The sequence below is a fragment of the Mus musculus genome, chromosome 8, assembly GCF_000001635.26.
Source record: "Mus musculus strain C57BL/6J chromosome 8, GRCm38.p6 C57BL/6J".
Lineage (NCBI taxonomy): Eukaryota > Metazoa > Chordata > Mammalia > Rodentia > Muridae > Mus > Mus musculus.
In genome coordinates this window covers 67,223,996-67,235,777 of record NC_000074.6, presented here as the reverse complement: position 1 = coordinate 67,235,777, position 11,782 = coordinate 67,223,996, and the positions used below count along the sequence as shown (strand labels likewise).

The 11,782-nt window shown below is 36.4% G+C and overlaps 1 long non-coding RNA gene across 1 annotated transcript in view; it reads left to right on the top strand.

Moving 5' to 3' along the window:
- Positions 1-470: 470 nt before the first annotated feature.
- The window catches only part of Gm32623, a 36,362-nt gene continuing 25,050 nt past the window's right edge, over positions 471-11,782 (top strand). Inside the window, exons 1-2 of the long non-coding RNA XR_379052.3 lie at positions 471-624; positions 1,782-1,897. This is a non-coding gene — a long non-coding RNA (predicted gene, 32623). The remainder of the gene's footprint in view (positions 625-1,781; positions 1,898-11,782) is intronic.

Below are 11,782 nucleotides of genomic sequence, written 5' to 3'. Positions count from 1 at the left end.
TCTGTCAGCTTTTCTAAAAACTACATCCTCTGCTCCTGTTAAAGATGAAAGAGCAATGTGTTCATTAGGAAAGTTTACACCAGCCTACATTACAGTACAAAAGAAAAGATAGGAAGGAGCAAAAGAAGGAAGAGGACAGAAAGAGGAAGAGGAAGTGGAAATAAAGAAAGAGGAAGAGATGGTGGAGAAAGGCATCTCTTCATTAAACCAAAGGACAGTAACGGATACCTAATAATTTGATGTAATATAACATCTTATTAATTTTAATACTCTCTTGTTTTCCTGTGTCTGAGTGTGTGATGTGTGCATGTGTATGCAGGTATATGTACTCCTGTTCATAATCCAGAGGAGACAATGAGGTTTGGGTATCTTTTTCTGTGACAGAATCTCTCACTAGAACTTGGGTCTTTTTTGTTTTATTTTGCTTTGCTTTCCTTTGATTTGTTTTGTTTTGAAGCAGGTTGGCTGGCCAGCAAGCCCCAGTGACCTTCCTGACTGCTTTCCACAAGTGCTGGGGTTACAGGTACCTGTGACCTGACTGGCTTTTACACTACTCAAGTGGATATGAACTCAACTCCTCATGCTCACACACCAAGTGCCTTTACATATAAGCCATCTCCCACAGTGAGTATCTCAACTGAATATTTAAGCTGAAGAATTCATGGGATTTGAGCTAACAATCTTGGCAAACTATGCAGATTTTAAAAATTAAGTTAAGAATGTAATTGCTAAACATATTTAAAACAAAAAGAACTAACAAAATAGTACCAACTGAATTAAGGAACCAACAAAGTATAGTACAAAAGAGCCAAAAGTCAGTACCTAAAAGGTAAGATTTATAGAAAAATAATTCCCTAACTCACATTTCCCAGAAGAGAGACTTCCTCCAGGGAAACTATTTTTCCCTACTTTAACTACCTTAAATTCTTCTTTTGAGTCTTTTTGTATCATTAGTACCTTGCTTCAATTGCTGTCTTGATTTCAATTTTGATTATTTTAAATTCACTTATGGTCATCTGCAAAAAGTAATGCACCCATATTGTATGGTTTACATGTAAAATGTTTAGATTTATGTAGTTCAACCACTCTCATGGCCATTGTACTAACTCTAAGTACTAATAAGCATGTTTAGTTTGCCTTTTAACTCCTTATGCAACAGATGTCACTCACAGGAACAAACATTTTTTGATAGAATCTAGTTGCATGGGAAATGGACATTTATTGCCATATCCCTTATATAGCAATTCCCTTGTTAGGATCACAAGTAGTCTCAGGAAAAGTATGTTTCCTAGCTTACGTGGCAAGGAGGAAGCTTGTTCAGTATAAACAGGAATAAGGTGGTGGTATTGCAGAAAGCTCTTCCAGGGATGCAAATGTATCTCTTTGGCTTTATCTTTTATATTCTTGGATATTATGATGAGAGTTTGCACAATGACTTCAGAGTTCATGTTGAGGACAGAAATAACATAAAAGGAAAGGATAACTCAATTGTAGGAAAGATCTTGTAATCTTAATGTCCTACCAAATAGCCACACTAATTCTTATTGTTTCTTGAGCTTCTCTTGAAAGACAGAAATAGAAACTTCTATTCTATTTAATATGTTATTCAAAATTTTATTCACACTGCATGTCCTGATTTTTAAAAACTGTTATAATGATTTTTAAACTATTTCTAAACAAAATCAATTTAGAGGAGAAAGGATTTATTCCATTTACAGATCAAGGTTACAACACATTATTATGGAAAGTCAAGGCTCAAACTTGATGCATCATATCCACAGGCAAGAGTCGACAGAGAATAAATTCATGGATTCTTGTTTGCTTGTTTGTCCTCAAACATGGACTCACTTCCACGGGATGGTGTTGTCTTCAGTGACTGAGTCAATTCACAGTCAAGGTAATTCCCTGCAGGCAAGTCTGAAACCTAGTCTGAATTGCCCTCCTACCATGTATGTGGGCTCCAGGGATCAAACAGCTTTTCACTCTCAAGTGATTCTAGTTTGTGTCAAGTGACAGCTCAAAATAATCAGTGTGCTATGCAAGCTTGTTTTCAGTCATATTGAAGAAATGCTCTGTGACAACAGAAAACTGAATGTGAGAGACTTAAATAAATGTTTAAAGTAAATGGGTATTAACATTTCTGAACATTACTTTGTTGAAATAGACTGGTGACATACAATCCATATAGGTTAAACATGGAATTGCAGCCATAACGTATTGCTCTAGAGGATTTTTTATTGTTGTTGTTCATTATTTATTTGTAGTGCTGGGCTTTGAACTGAGCTCTCCCATTTAAGAAAAACACTGTTCCTCTGAACTATATCTTGAATCCAAATCTGGGTTTTTAAACTAAGGAATATCTTATCCTAAATCTGCCTGACATTTTGTAAGATTTGTCCCAATAAAATTACTTTGGTCATTGCTCTCAAATTCCCAAGGAAGCTTAAGCAATTTTCTTTGCAGAGAATTCTTTCAGCCCTCAATAAATGAAAACAGTGCATAAGACAAAGAGGGGTAAAGTCTATCTCATAACTAAGATGCATGCTATAAAAATTCTATCCAGTATTTATAACATAATAATATTATTATAAGCAGTAGTAACTGTAGAATGCTCTGTTAAAGTTGTTATATATTTTTATAGATAACTTTATTTTAATCTAAAAATGAGCTCTAATTCAAGCACTATTCATCTAGAATTGGCAAGCACAGAGACATTTTATCATTCTCCTAAACGTCATTGAGCTAATTCACAGAATGACCTGGATTTGAACACATGCAATGAATATTCAGTGTAGGAATAATTATGCACTTATCTTCTCAGGGCAACCTGACTTTTAACAACAAGAATTATGTTCTAAAATGTATTTAAGTTATTGTTTAAATAAGCTTCTGGCAAATCAATTGTCTATCCTTTCCCAAGTGACCTCCTCATCTATGTTTTTTTTTTTAAATAACCTTCAATTGGCTCATACAACATACTATGTAGCTTGCTTATAGATTGTCTCCAAAAGATAACAGCAATACATTGAGGACTGAGAAGAAAATTAATGCTGAGTTGTGGAGGAAGACAGTCTAATTAAATATATGTATGCATGGTTATTTATATGGTAACGTTCCTTCCAGCTCTACTACCTTTCTTGAGACCTCCGCAAATACATTTTCACCAGTTCACAGTCATTTTGTCATCTATTGAAATCAGTTTCTAAATTATCAGGCTAGCCAAATGACTCAGCAGAGAAGGGCACTTGCTGCCAAGCCGGACGACCTGAGTTTGATCCCTAGAACTCACATGGTAGAAGAGAACAAGCTGCTCCACACTCCACGCACACACAGACACACAGACACACACACACACACACACACACACATACAGACACACACACAGACACACAAGGACACACACACACAGACACACAAACACACACACAGACACACACACACAGACACACACACACATAAACACACACACACACTTTTGTATTTGTTTCTGCAAATTCCACATGGAGAAAACTGTCTTATCAAAATTGTTTTCTTTTCTCTGAAATATCTACAGTCTTTCTTGGGTAGTAAATTCCCTCTTGAGAGGAGGTTAAATTTTGTCATTTAGTGATTAGCCTTATCTGTTCTCTGCATAAGCCCACATGTTTTCTCAACTGTGTCTTTCGTAGTCTCCAGCTAGCTCTACAATCCTGATCCTGCCTCTATTTGATATCAACTTAATCCTGCCCACCTTATTCTCATTCGAACTTCATCATCCCTTCTTCTTAACTCTCAGTTCATTGCCTAGAAAAAGGATCCTCAAACTGTCCCCAAATGAGGATAGAAGTGGCATGTGGCTTGAGATTTTATGTGGTCTCACAGTTAGCTGTTTCTGAAACATCTGAAATAAAATATTTCATATTGATTTGAGGAGCAAAAGTAGAGAAAAGCAAGTTGCTAAATGACTGGCTATATATGATTTTAAGTTGTAATATTATGGTCTAATATTGTTCACAGTTAAATTCCTCTTAAGAAGGTCATAAAAATCAACTGATGTTTCTTTACTAGAAATTTGAAAATAAAAAATTGAGTAACACAATAAATTTACCACTGAACAATTTAAAACTTGTGAGTGTCTTGTATGAAGACCAAATTGCTCACATGCTACATATATGCCAGGGTTCCAGCCTGTACTCACTCTTTGGTTGAAGATTCAGTCTCTTGTAGCTCCTGAGGGTCCAGGTTAGTTGACTCTGTTGGTCTTCCTGTGGAGTCCCTATCTTCTTTGGGCCACCAGTCCTCCCCTCAACTCTTCAATAAGATTCTTTGAGTTCCATCTAATGTTTGGATGTGAGTCTCTGCATCTCTTTTCATTGGCTGTTGAGTGGAGCCTCTCAGAACAGTTATGCTAGGTTCCTGTCTGAAAGCATAGCAGAGTATCATTAGTAGTGTTGGGGATATTGGTTCCTGCTATTGGGACAGGTCTCAATTTGTGGGTCCTCCAAATAACTGGAGCAGGGGCTGTCCCTGAGCCTGTTGCCTGCCTGCCTGCCTACCTGCCTGTAGATACGGTGCCCCTAAATGGACAACCTTGTTTGGTGTCAGTGGGAGAGGATGTACCTAGTCCTGCAGTGACTTGATGTGTGTTTGTGTGTGGGGGGATGGGGGGGGAGTGTGTGGGGGGTTGACAGCCAGAGGGTAGCTTCCACTTCTCAAAAGAGAATGGGGCGGGCGGGGGGGAGGGACTTTTGTGGGGGAGTACTGGGAGGAGAGGAAGGGCTGATATTGGGTTGTAAAAGGAATAAATAAATTTAATACAAAATCTTTTTGTGTGTCAAATGTGATTTGTGCTCATTTAGAGGAAATAGAAAAGCCTTAAAGAAGAAGAGAATGGAAAACACACACACAAAAAAATAAGGATGTAGGAGAGATTGGGAAACCACAGAAGGGAATAAACACCTGTGGAGAGGAACTTGACAGTAGAGATTCATCAGAAGCACCAAGCTCTCCTGTGGTCTGCTGCCATTTCTCTCCTTCCCCTCTTACCTGTGCTAGGGAACATACTCAGGGTTTAATGCTATCCTTCAGCTCTTATTCTATGGTTTGGTGGACTGCTTCTCAATCTTTCCTAATTTTTAATATAGAATTCCTTTGGCCACAACATTATTAGAGAAGAAGAGGAGACAGAAATAATGGTACACAAGGTGCAATCTGCACCAGTGCAAATATGTGGCAAGCCGTGCAGAGCATCAAACTATAATAAAACCCTGACTCTTCACTATTGGATTTTTAAAGCACAAAAGTAAAGAACTTGTACCTCTTCCACTGGTAACATTGAGTAGATATACAAAGGCTGTCTATGGAAGGATATCTTTGGTTTCTCCCTTTCATATCATCTCAGGTGTCATGTGTTGAAGGGTCAACATCCTCACTAGTAGACTGGAGCTTAGAGTCACAGCCAAGGTATTCTTTCTGTCTGTGGTCTAGACTCCTCTGGTACAACAGGACTTGGATTCCAACCTTGCAGTGGCATAGGACTTACGATTTTGATCAGACTGGAACATTTAACTATAACTCATTTGCTCTGATAGAATTTGGAGTTGATTATAAACAAGCAAACCGCTTCTTGTCTCTTCTTTTCTTTGGGTCTTTTGGTATTTTCAGAAATTCACCTCTATCACTTCCAGTTCATTCCACAGCAGGTTTCCCTGTTTTTCCACCCCATTTCTTTCTCTCTCTCTCTCTCTCTCTCTCTCTCTCTCTCTCTCTATTCCTTCCTTCCTTCCTTTCTCTCTTTCTTTCTTCCTCTCTTCCTCTCTTTTTCTTTCTTTCTTCTTCTTTTTGTTTTTTGAGACAGGATTTCTCTGTGTAGTCCTGACTGTCCTGGAACTCACTCTGTTGACCAGGTTGGCCTCGAGCTCAGAAATCTACCTGCCTCTGCCTCCCAAGTGCTGGGATTACAGGCATGCACCACCACTGCTCGGCTCACCCCATTTCTTTTAAAGTAGCTTTCCTCCATATTTCCAAGCACTTGATCACTCTTACTTGTTAATGTATTTTATTGCTGTAATGTGTATGCAAAGACAATTCCCTGTGCATTTAAAAAAATCACTATAAACTGTAAAACATTTTAAGAAACATTTGTCTTATCTATCTATCTATCTATCTATCTATCTATCTATCTATCTATCTATCTATCTATCTATCTATCTGATAAAGATATTGAGATATATTTTATTAGTGTTCTTCAATTAATTAAATCTGTGATTGTCTTTGAAGACAGTTTACCACATAGCCCAGTCTTGCCTTAGATTACTTTTCTTTTTAATTTATATTTGTGGTTTTTTAATTTTTATTTTTTAAAAATTACATTGCTTCAGTATCTAATGAGATGACCATGTAGTTTTTTCTTTGAGTTTGTTTATATAGTGAATTACACTGATGGATTTCTGTTTATTGAATTATCCCTGTGTTCCTGGGATGAGGCCTACTTGATCATGGTAAATGATCATTTTGATGTGTTCTCGGATTCGGTTTGCCAGAACTTTATAGAGTATCTTTGCATCGATATTCATAAGGGAAATTGGTCTGAAGTACTTCTTTGTTGGGTCTTTGTGTGGTTTAGGTATCAGGGTAGCTGTGGCTTCATAGAAAGAATTAAGTAGTGTTCCTTCTTTTTCTAATGACTGCTTCTATTTCGTTAGAAGTTATGGGACTGTATAGATGGTTTATCTGATCCTGATTTAACTTGGTACCTGGTATCTGTCTAGAAAATCACCCATTTTTTCTAGATTTTCCAGTTTTGTTGAATATAGACTTTTGTAATAGGATCTAATGATTTTAATTTCCTTGGTTTCTGTTGTTATATCTCCCATTTTATACCTGATTTTGTTAATCTGGATACTGTTTCTGTGGCCTTCAGTTTGGCAAAGGATTTGTCTATCTTATTGATTTTCTCAAAGAACCAACTCTTGGTTTTGTTTATTCTTCGTATAGTTCTCTTTGTTCTTGGTTGATTTCAGTCCTGAGTCTGATTATTTCCTGTAGTCTAGTCCTCCTGGGTGTATTTTCTCTTTTTTGTTCTAGAGTTATCAGATGTGCTCTTAAGCTGTTAGTATATGATCTCTCTAGTTTCTTTATGGAGGTACTCTTAGCACTCCCTTTATTGTGTCCATAAGTTTGTGTATGTTGTGCCTTAATTTTCATTGAATTGTAATGTCTTTAATTTCCTTCCTTCCTTCTTTCTTTCTTTCTTTCTTTCTTTCTTTCTTTCTTTCTTTCTTTCTTTCCTTCTTTCTTTCTTTCTCTCTCTCTCTCACTCCTTCCTTCCTTCCTCTCTCTCTTTCTTTCTTTTTTCTTTCTCTCTCTTTCTTTCTTTCTTTCTTTCTTTCTTTCTTTCTTTCTTCCTTTCTTCCTTTCTTCCTTCCCTGACCAACTTATCATTGAGTAGAGACTTGTTCAACTTTCAAGTGTATGTGAGTTTTCTATTTTTGTTGTTGTTGTTGTTATTGAAGACTAGCCTTTGTGTGTGGTGATACATTTAGTATTGTTTGTATATATATATGATTTCAGGGATGACCATGTGGCATTGGATAACTAATTAGGGGAATCATACTTTCATTATGCATATCTATTGGTGTTGTACTTATTTCAAGTTTTGTTTAGGCAGCCATATTTTTGAGATATTTTGAATAAAGTTTCTCTATCATTTTTAGGAGATGCAGTCTCTGGTCCCCTTATTTTATAATCTTTCTGCTTTTACTTCTATAATATTCCCTGAGCCTTAGATGTAGGAATAATGTTTTAAATGTAAAAATTGGGACTAGGTATGCCCTGTTTACTTATTCTCTATATTTTGACCAGTTTGGTACCCATCTGAATGTTTTCTGTCTATCCAAGAGAAGTTTCTTTGATGAGTGAGAGCTACCCATCTTTGGATATAAGGGTAGATATTTGTTATGGAACTGGGAACTATGCTTGTATAATAAAGTAGCTGCTCTCATTTGCAGTCCCACCAACAGTGAGTGAGAGTTCTCTTTCTCAGCACCTCTTCCAGTATTTGTTGTCTTTTTATTCTGTTGTTAACTACTGTGACCTAGGCACACTGAAGTTTAAAAGTTATTTTGGTTTGCATTTCCCTAATTGCAAAGAGGAATGAAACTATTAACATTTTTTGAGAAATTTCTTAACCACTTTTATTTGTCTTTTGAGAATTCTGCTCTCCTCTGTAGTCCATTTCTTGAAGAATCTTTGATTTTGTTCTTGGTGGGATTTTTTTTGGAGGGTTCTTTATGTATTCTGTATATTAACTGTCTTTAAGATGTATAGCTGGCAAGGATTCTCTTTTATCCTGACTTCCTCTTCTGTGGAGGAGGACTTCCTACTTACTGATTGATTGTTTTTTAACAGAAGTGTTCTGATGGTTCATATACACTTGGCACAGGGAGTGGCACTATTAGGATGTATGACCTTATTGGAGTAGGTGTGTCATTGTGGGCATGGCCTTTAAGACCCTATTTCTAGTTGCTTGGAAGCTGGAAGCAAGTCTTCTCCTAGCTGCCTTTGGAACAAGAAGTGGAACTCACAGCTCCTCCAGCCCCAAGTCTGCCTAGATGCTGCCATGCTTCTGCCTTGATGATAATGGACTGAACCTCTGAACCTGTAGGCCAGCCCCAATTAAATGTTGTCCTTTATAAGACTTTCCTTGGTTGTAGTGTCTGTTCATAGCAGCAAAACCCTAAGAGAAGTGTTTTAGTTTTATGAGGACCTACTTTTCAATTGTTTGTCCTTGCATTCCTGACCCTTCCATTTTGGCTCTCCTACCGCTAGGGCTAGAGGGATAGAGCACCATACTTGGGTCATGTTTTAGATCTAAAACATCAAGTCTTCTGATGTATGTTTCAGTTCTTCCATTATTCCAATGTTCTTTAGTTACATGTTTTCATCTTTTAAACATTTATGGATAAAGACTTTCATACAATTTGGGGTTCATGGGAGAGGTTAGAGGGAGAAAAAGAGGAAAATGATATAACTATATTTTAATTTCAAAAATGTAAAAAGTATTAATTAAAAATAAAGATCATTTCAGCTTTATAACCAGTAGTTAAACATAAACAATATATTTTATAGCTTAAGCTCTATAAAACCTCTTTTGTAATTAATGTTTATCTTTTAGTGTCTGAGTTCTCCTTGTTTATTTCTTTTTAGAATTTTATTTTACTTTATTTATTTATTTATTTATTTATTTATTTGGTTTTTCGAGACAGGGTTTCTCTGTGTAGCCCTGGATGTCCTGGAACTCACTTTGTAGACCAGGCTGACCTCAAACTCAGAAATCTGCTTGCCTCTGCCTCCCAAGTACTGGGATTAAAGGTGTGAGCCACCACTGCCTGGCTTATTTATTTTTTTATTTATTCTTCTCTCATATATTAAACCCTGATCACAATTTTTTCTCCCTCCTCTATTCTCAGTCTTTCTTTACCTCCTCACTCCCCCAGATCCACTCCTCCTCTGTCTCCCTTCAGAAAAGAGCAGGTCTCTCAAGGTTATCAACCAAACATGGAATAAAAAGTGACAATATGACTAGATATATATCCTCATATCAAAGCTGGATAGGGTACTCCATTAGGAGGAAAGATATCCCAAAGGCAGGCAAAAGAGTCAGGGACAACACCCTTCTCCCACTGTTAGGAGTCCCACGAGAACACAAAGCTTCACAACCATAACATAAATGGAGAGGACCTGGGTCAGACCTATGCTGCGTCCTTGATTGTGAATTCAGTTTCTATGAGCCCTAGTTAGTTGATTTTTTGTGAGCCATGCTCTTGTGGTGTCCTTGACCCTTCTGTCACCTACAATCCTTCCTCCCCCTCTTCCGCTAGCTTTTAAATACCTGCTATTTAATGTTTGATGGGAAAAAAGAGCTATGAAAATATGCTTACATTTGCAATACTGTATGTGCCCATATACACTTGAGGCTCTACTGGGTTAAACATATAAAAATGTAGACTGGAACCCCAAACAGAAACACACACAGACAGAATTTAATTGTCAATGTTGAATGATTTGGTCTGAGATGTGTTTGAAATGCCTGGAATGTTTCAGATATGTGTATTCACCAGGAAGTTATTCAGGGTAGATATATGGAAGGAGTAGATGCTCATGAGCATCCATGGCTCTGTCTCCTACAGAGCTCAGCTTCTCAAGATCTCATGCTCATACCTCCCTGCTATTACAGACTAGTCCTCTTTAGCCAAAATAGGTTACTGATCCTTTGTTACTTTTATCAGATGTTTTATCTTAGCAATGAGAAAATAAACTAATACAGTTTTATAAACTGAGTTTGAAGATATCAGTTTGGTTATTGATGTCAACTATATTGCCAAAACATAAATTTCTACATCATACTTTAAATCACATTTGATGACAGAACATATAGCTATAATAATATGATAATATATACAATACAACATATAATATATAGCTATATTATTAAGAAGCTACAGATTAATACAATTTATGGGTCATAAGAGAGTCCTGGTGACCTATTTTTATTCTCTCTGAATTCTACATATGTGGCACCAACCATTTGTGATTTCTACCCAATATTGGGCATTATGCTTTAATTTTAGTATAGTTTCCCCTACCCTCAAGATAAGATGTACTTTAAGATCTTCTAGTTTTAAGATCATGAATAAGATAGAAGCTGCATTAAATTACAGAATTACCTCAGAACCTGTACTTAGATCACTTTATGTTCCTGTTTTCTTTTTGTAGCATTATTTTGTGGCTCCTTGAGGAATGGCATAGTTATTTATCTAGTTGTCTCTTTCATATTGATCAGCTGCTAGAGAGCTAGAATTCACTTTCTGCTTTATGTGTTACATAATACTTATTTACTCTTTTCATTTTTGCTTAGCTCTCTGCAAGCATCACAGTATTGATAACAAGCTGATTAATTAACAAAACATTAATTGTGTTTTGACACTACAGTTTTATTTGTTTCTCAAATATAAAACAAAATGATATTTATATTTTAAACAATACAGATTTTACTTTTTGGTTTCATTCAATCTTTAGACAACATATTCCCTATTTTTTAAAAACTTAACATAATTAAGAAGTTTCAGATAAACTTCCTGATAAATGAGTTGGCTCAAGTTGTATTGAACTGCATCTCTCTTAACACACACACACACACACACACACACACACACACACACACACACAAGCAGGCCCTTCCGGAATTCCCGAATTGCCTTTGTCTAGAAATCCATAACTGGCATGTGGTAAAGACAGTGAACTTTTCTTTTTTAATAAGAAATATTATCTAGTGTAACAAAAGAAATATAGTATAATAAAATACACCATTTAGTAATGTCATCATTATCAAGTGTTCTGTGTTGTACATAACTATATCAATACACTTTTCCACCTGTATGAGAGCAAAGCATTGTACTGTGTGGCATTAAAATGGCCATGATGTCACCAGGAAAGAAGAACACTCTCTCCAATAGCATTATATGGAGCCACTGTGATACGTGCCATTGGACAGCAGATTGTATACACACATATAACAATGTTCCATTGAACTTGCATCTTTTCCATCTCTTTCTTGCCTAAAATAACTGTTTCTTAAGTAAAAAACAAAGTTAGGAAATAATTTAGTTCTCTAAATATGGTAGACAATCACCTTACCTTGATAAGAGCTGGCTAATTCTATGTGCAGTCTGTAGGGTTATTTTTTTTTTCTGAATGTTCCATGCTCCTCTCTCATTCCAGGCTTTAGGGGTAGGTTGGGAGG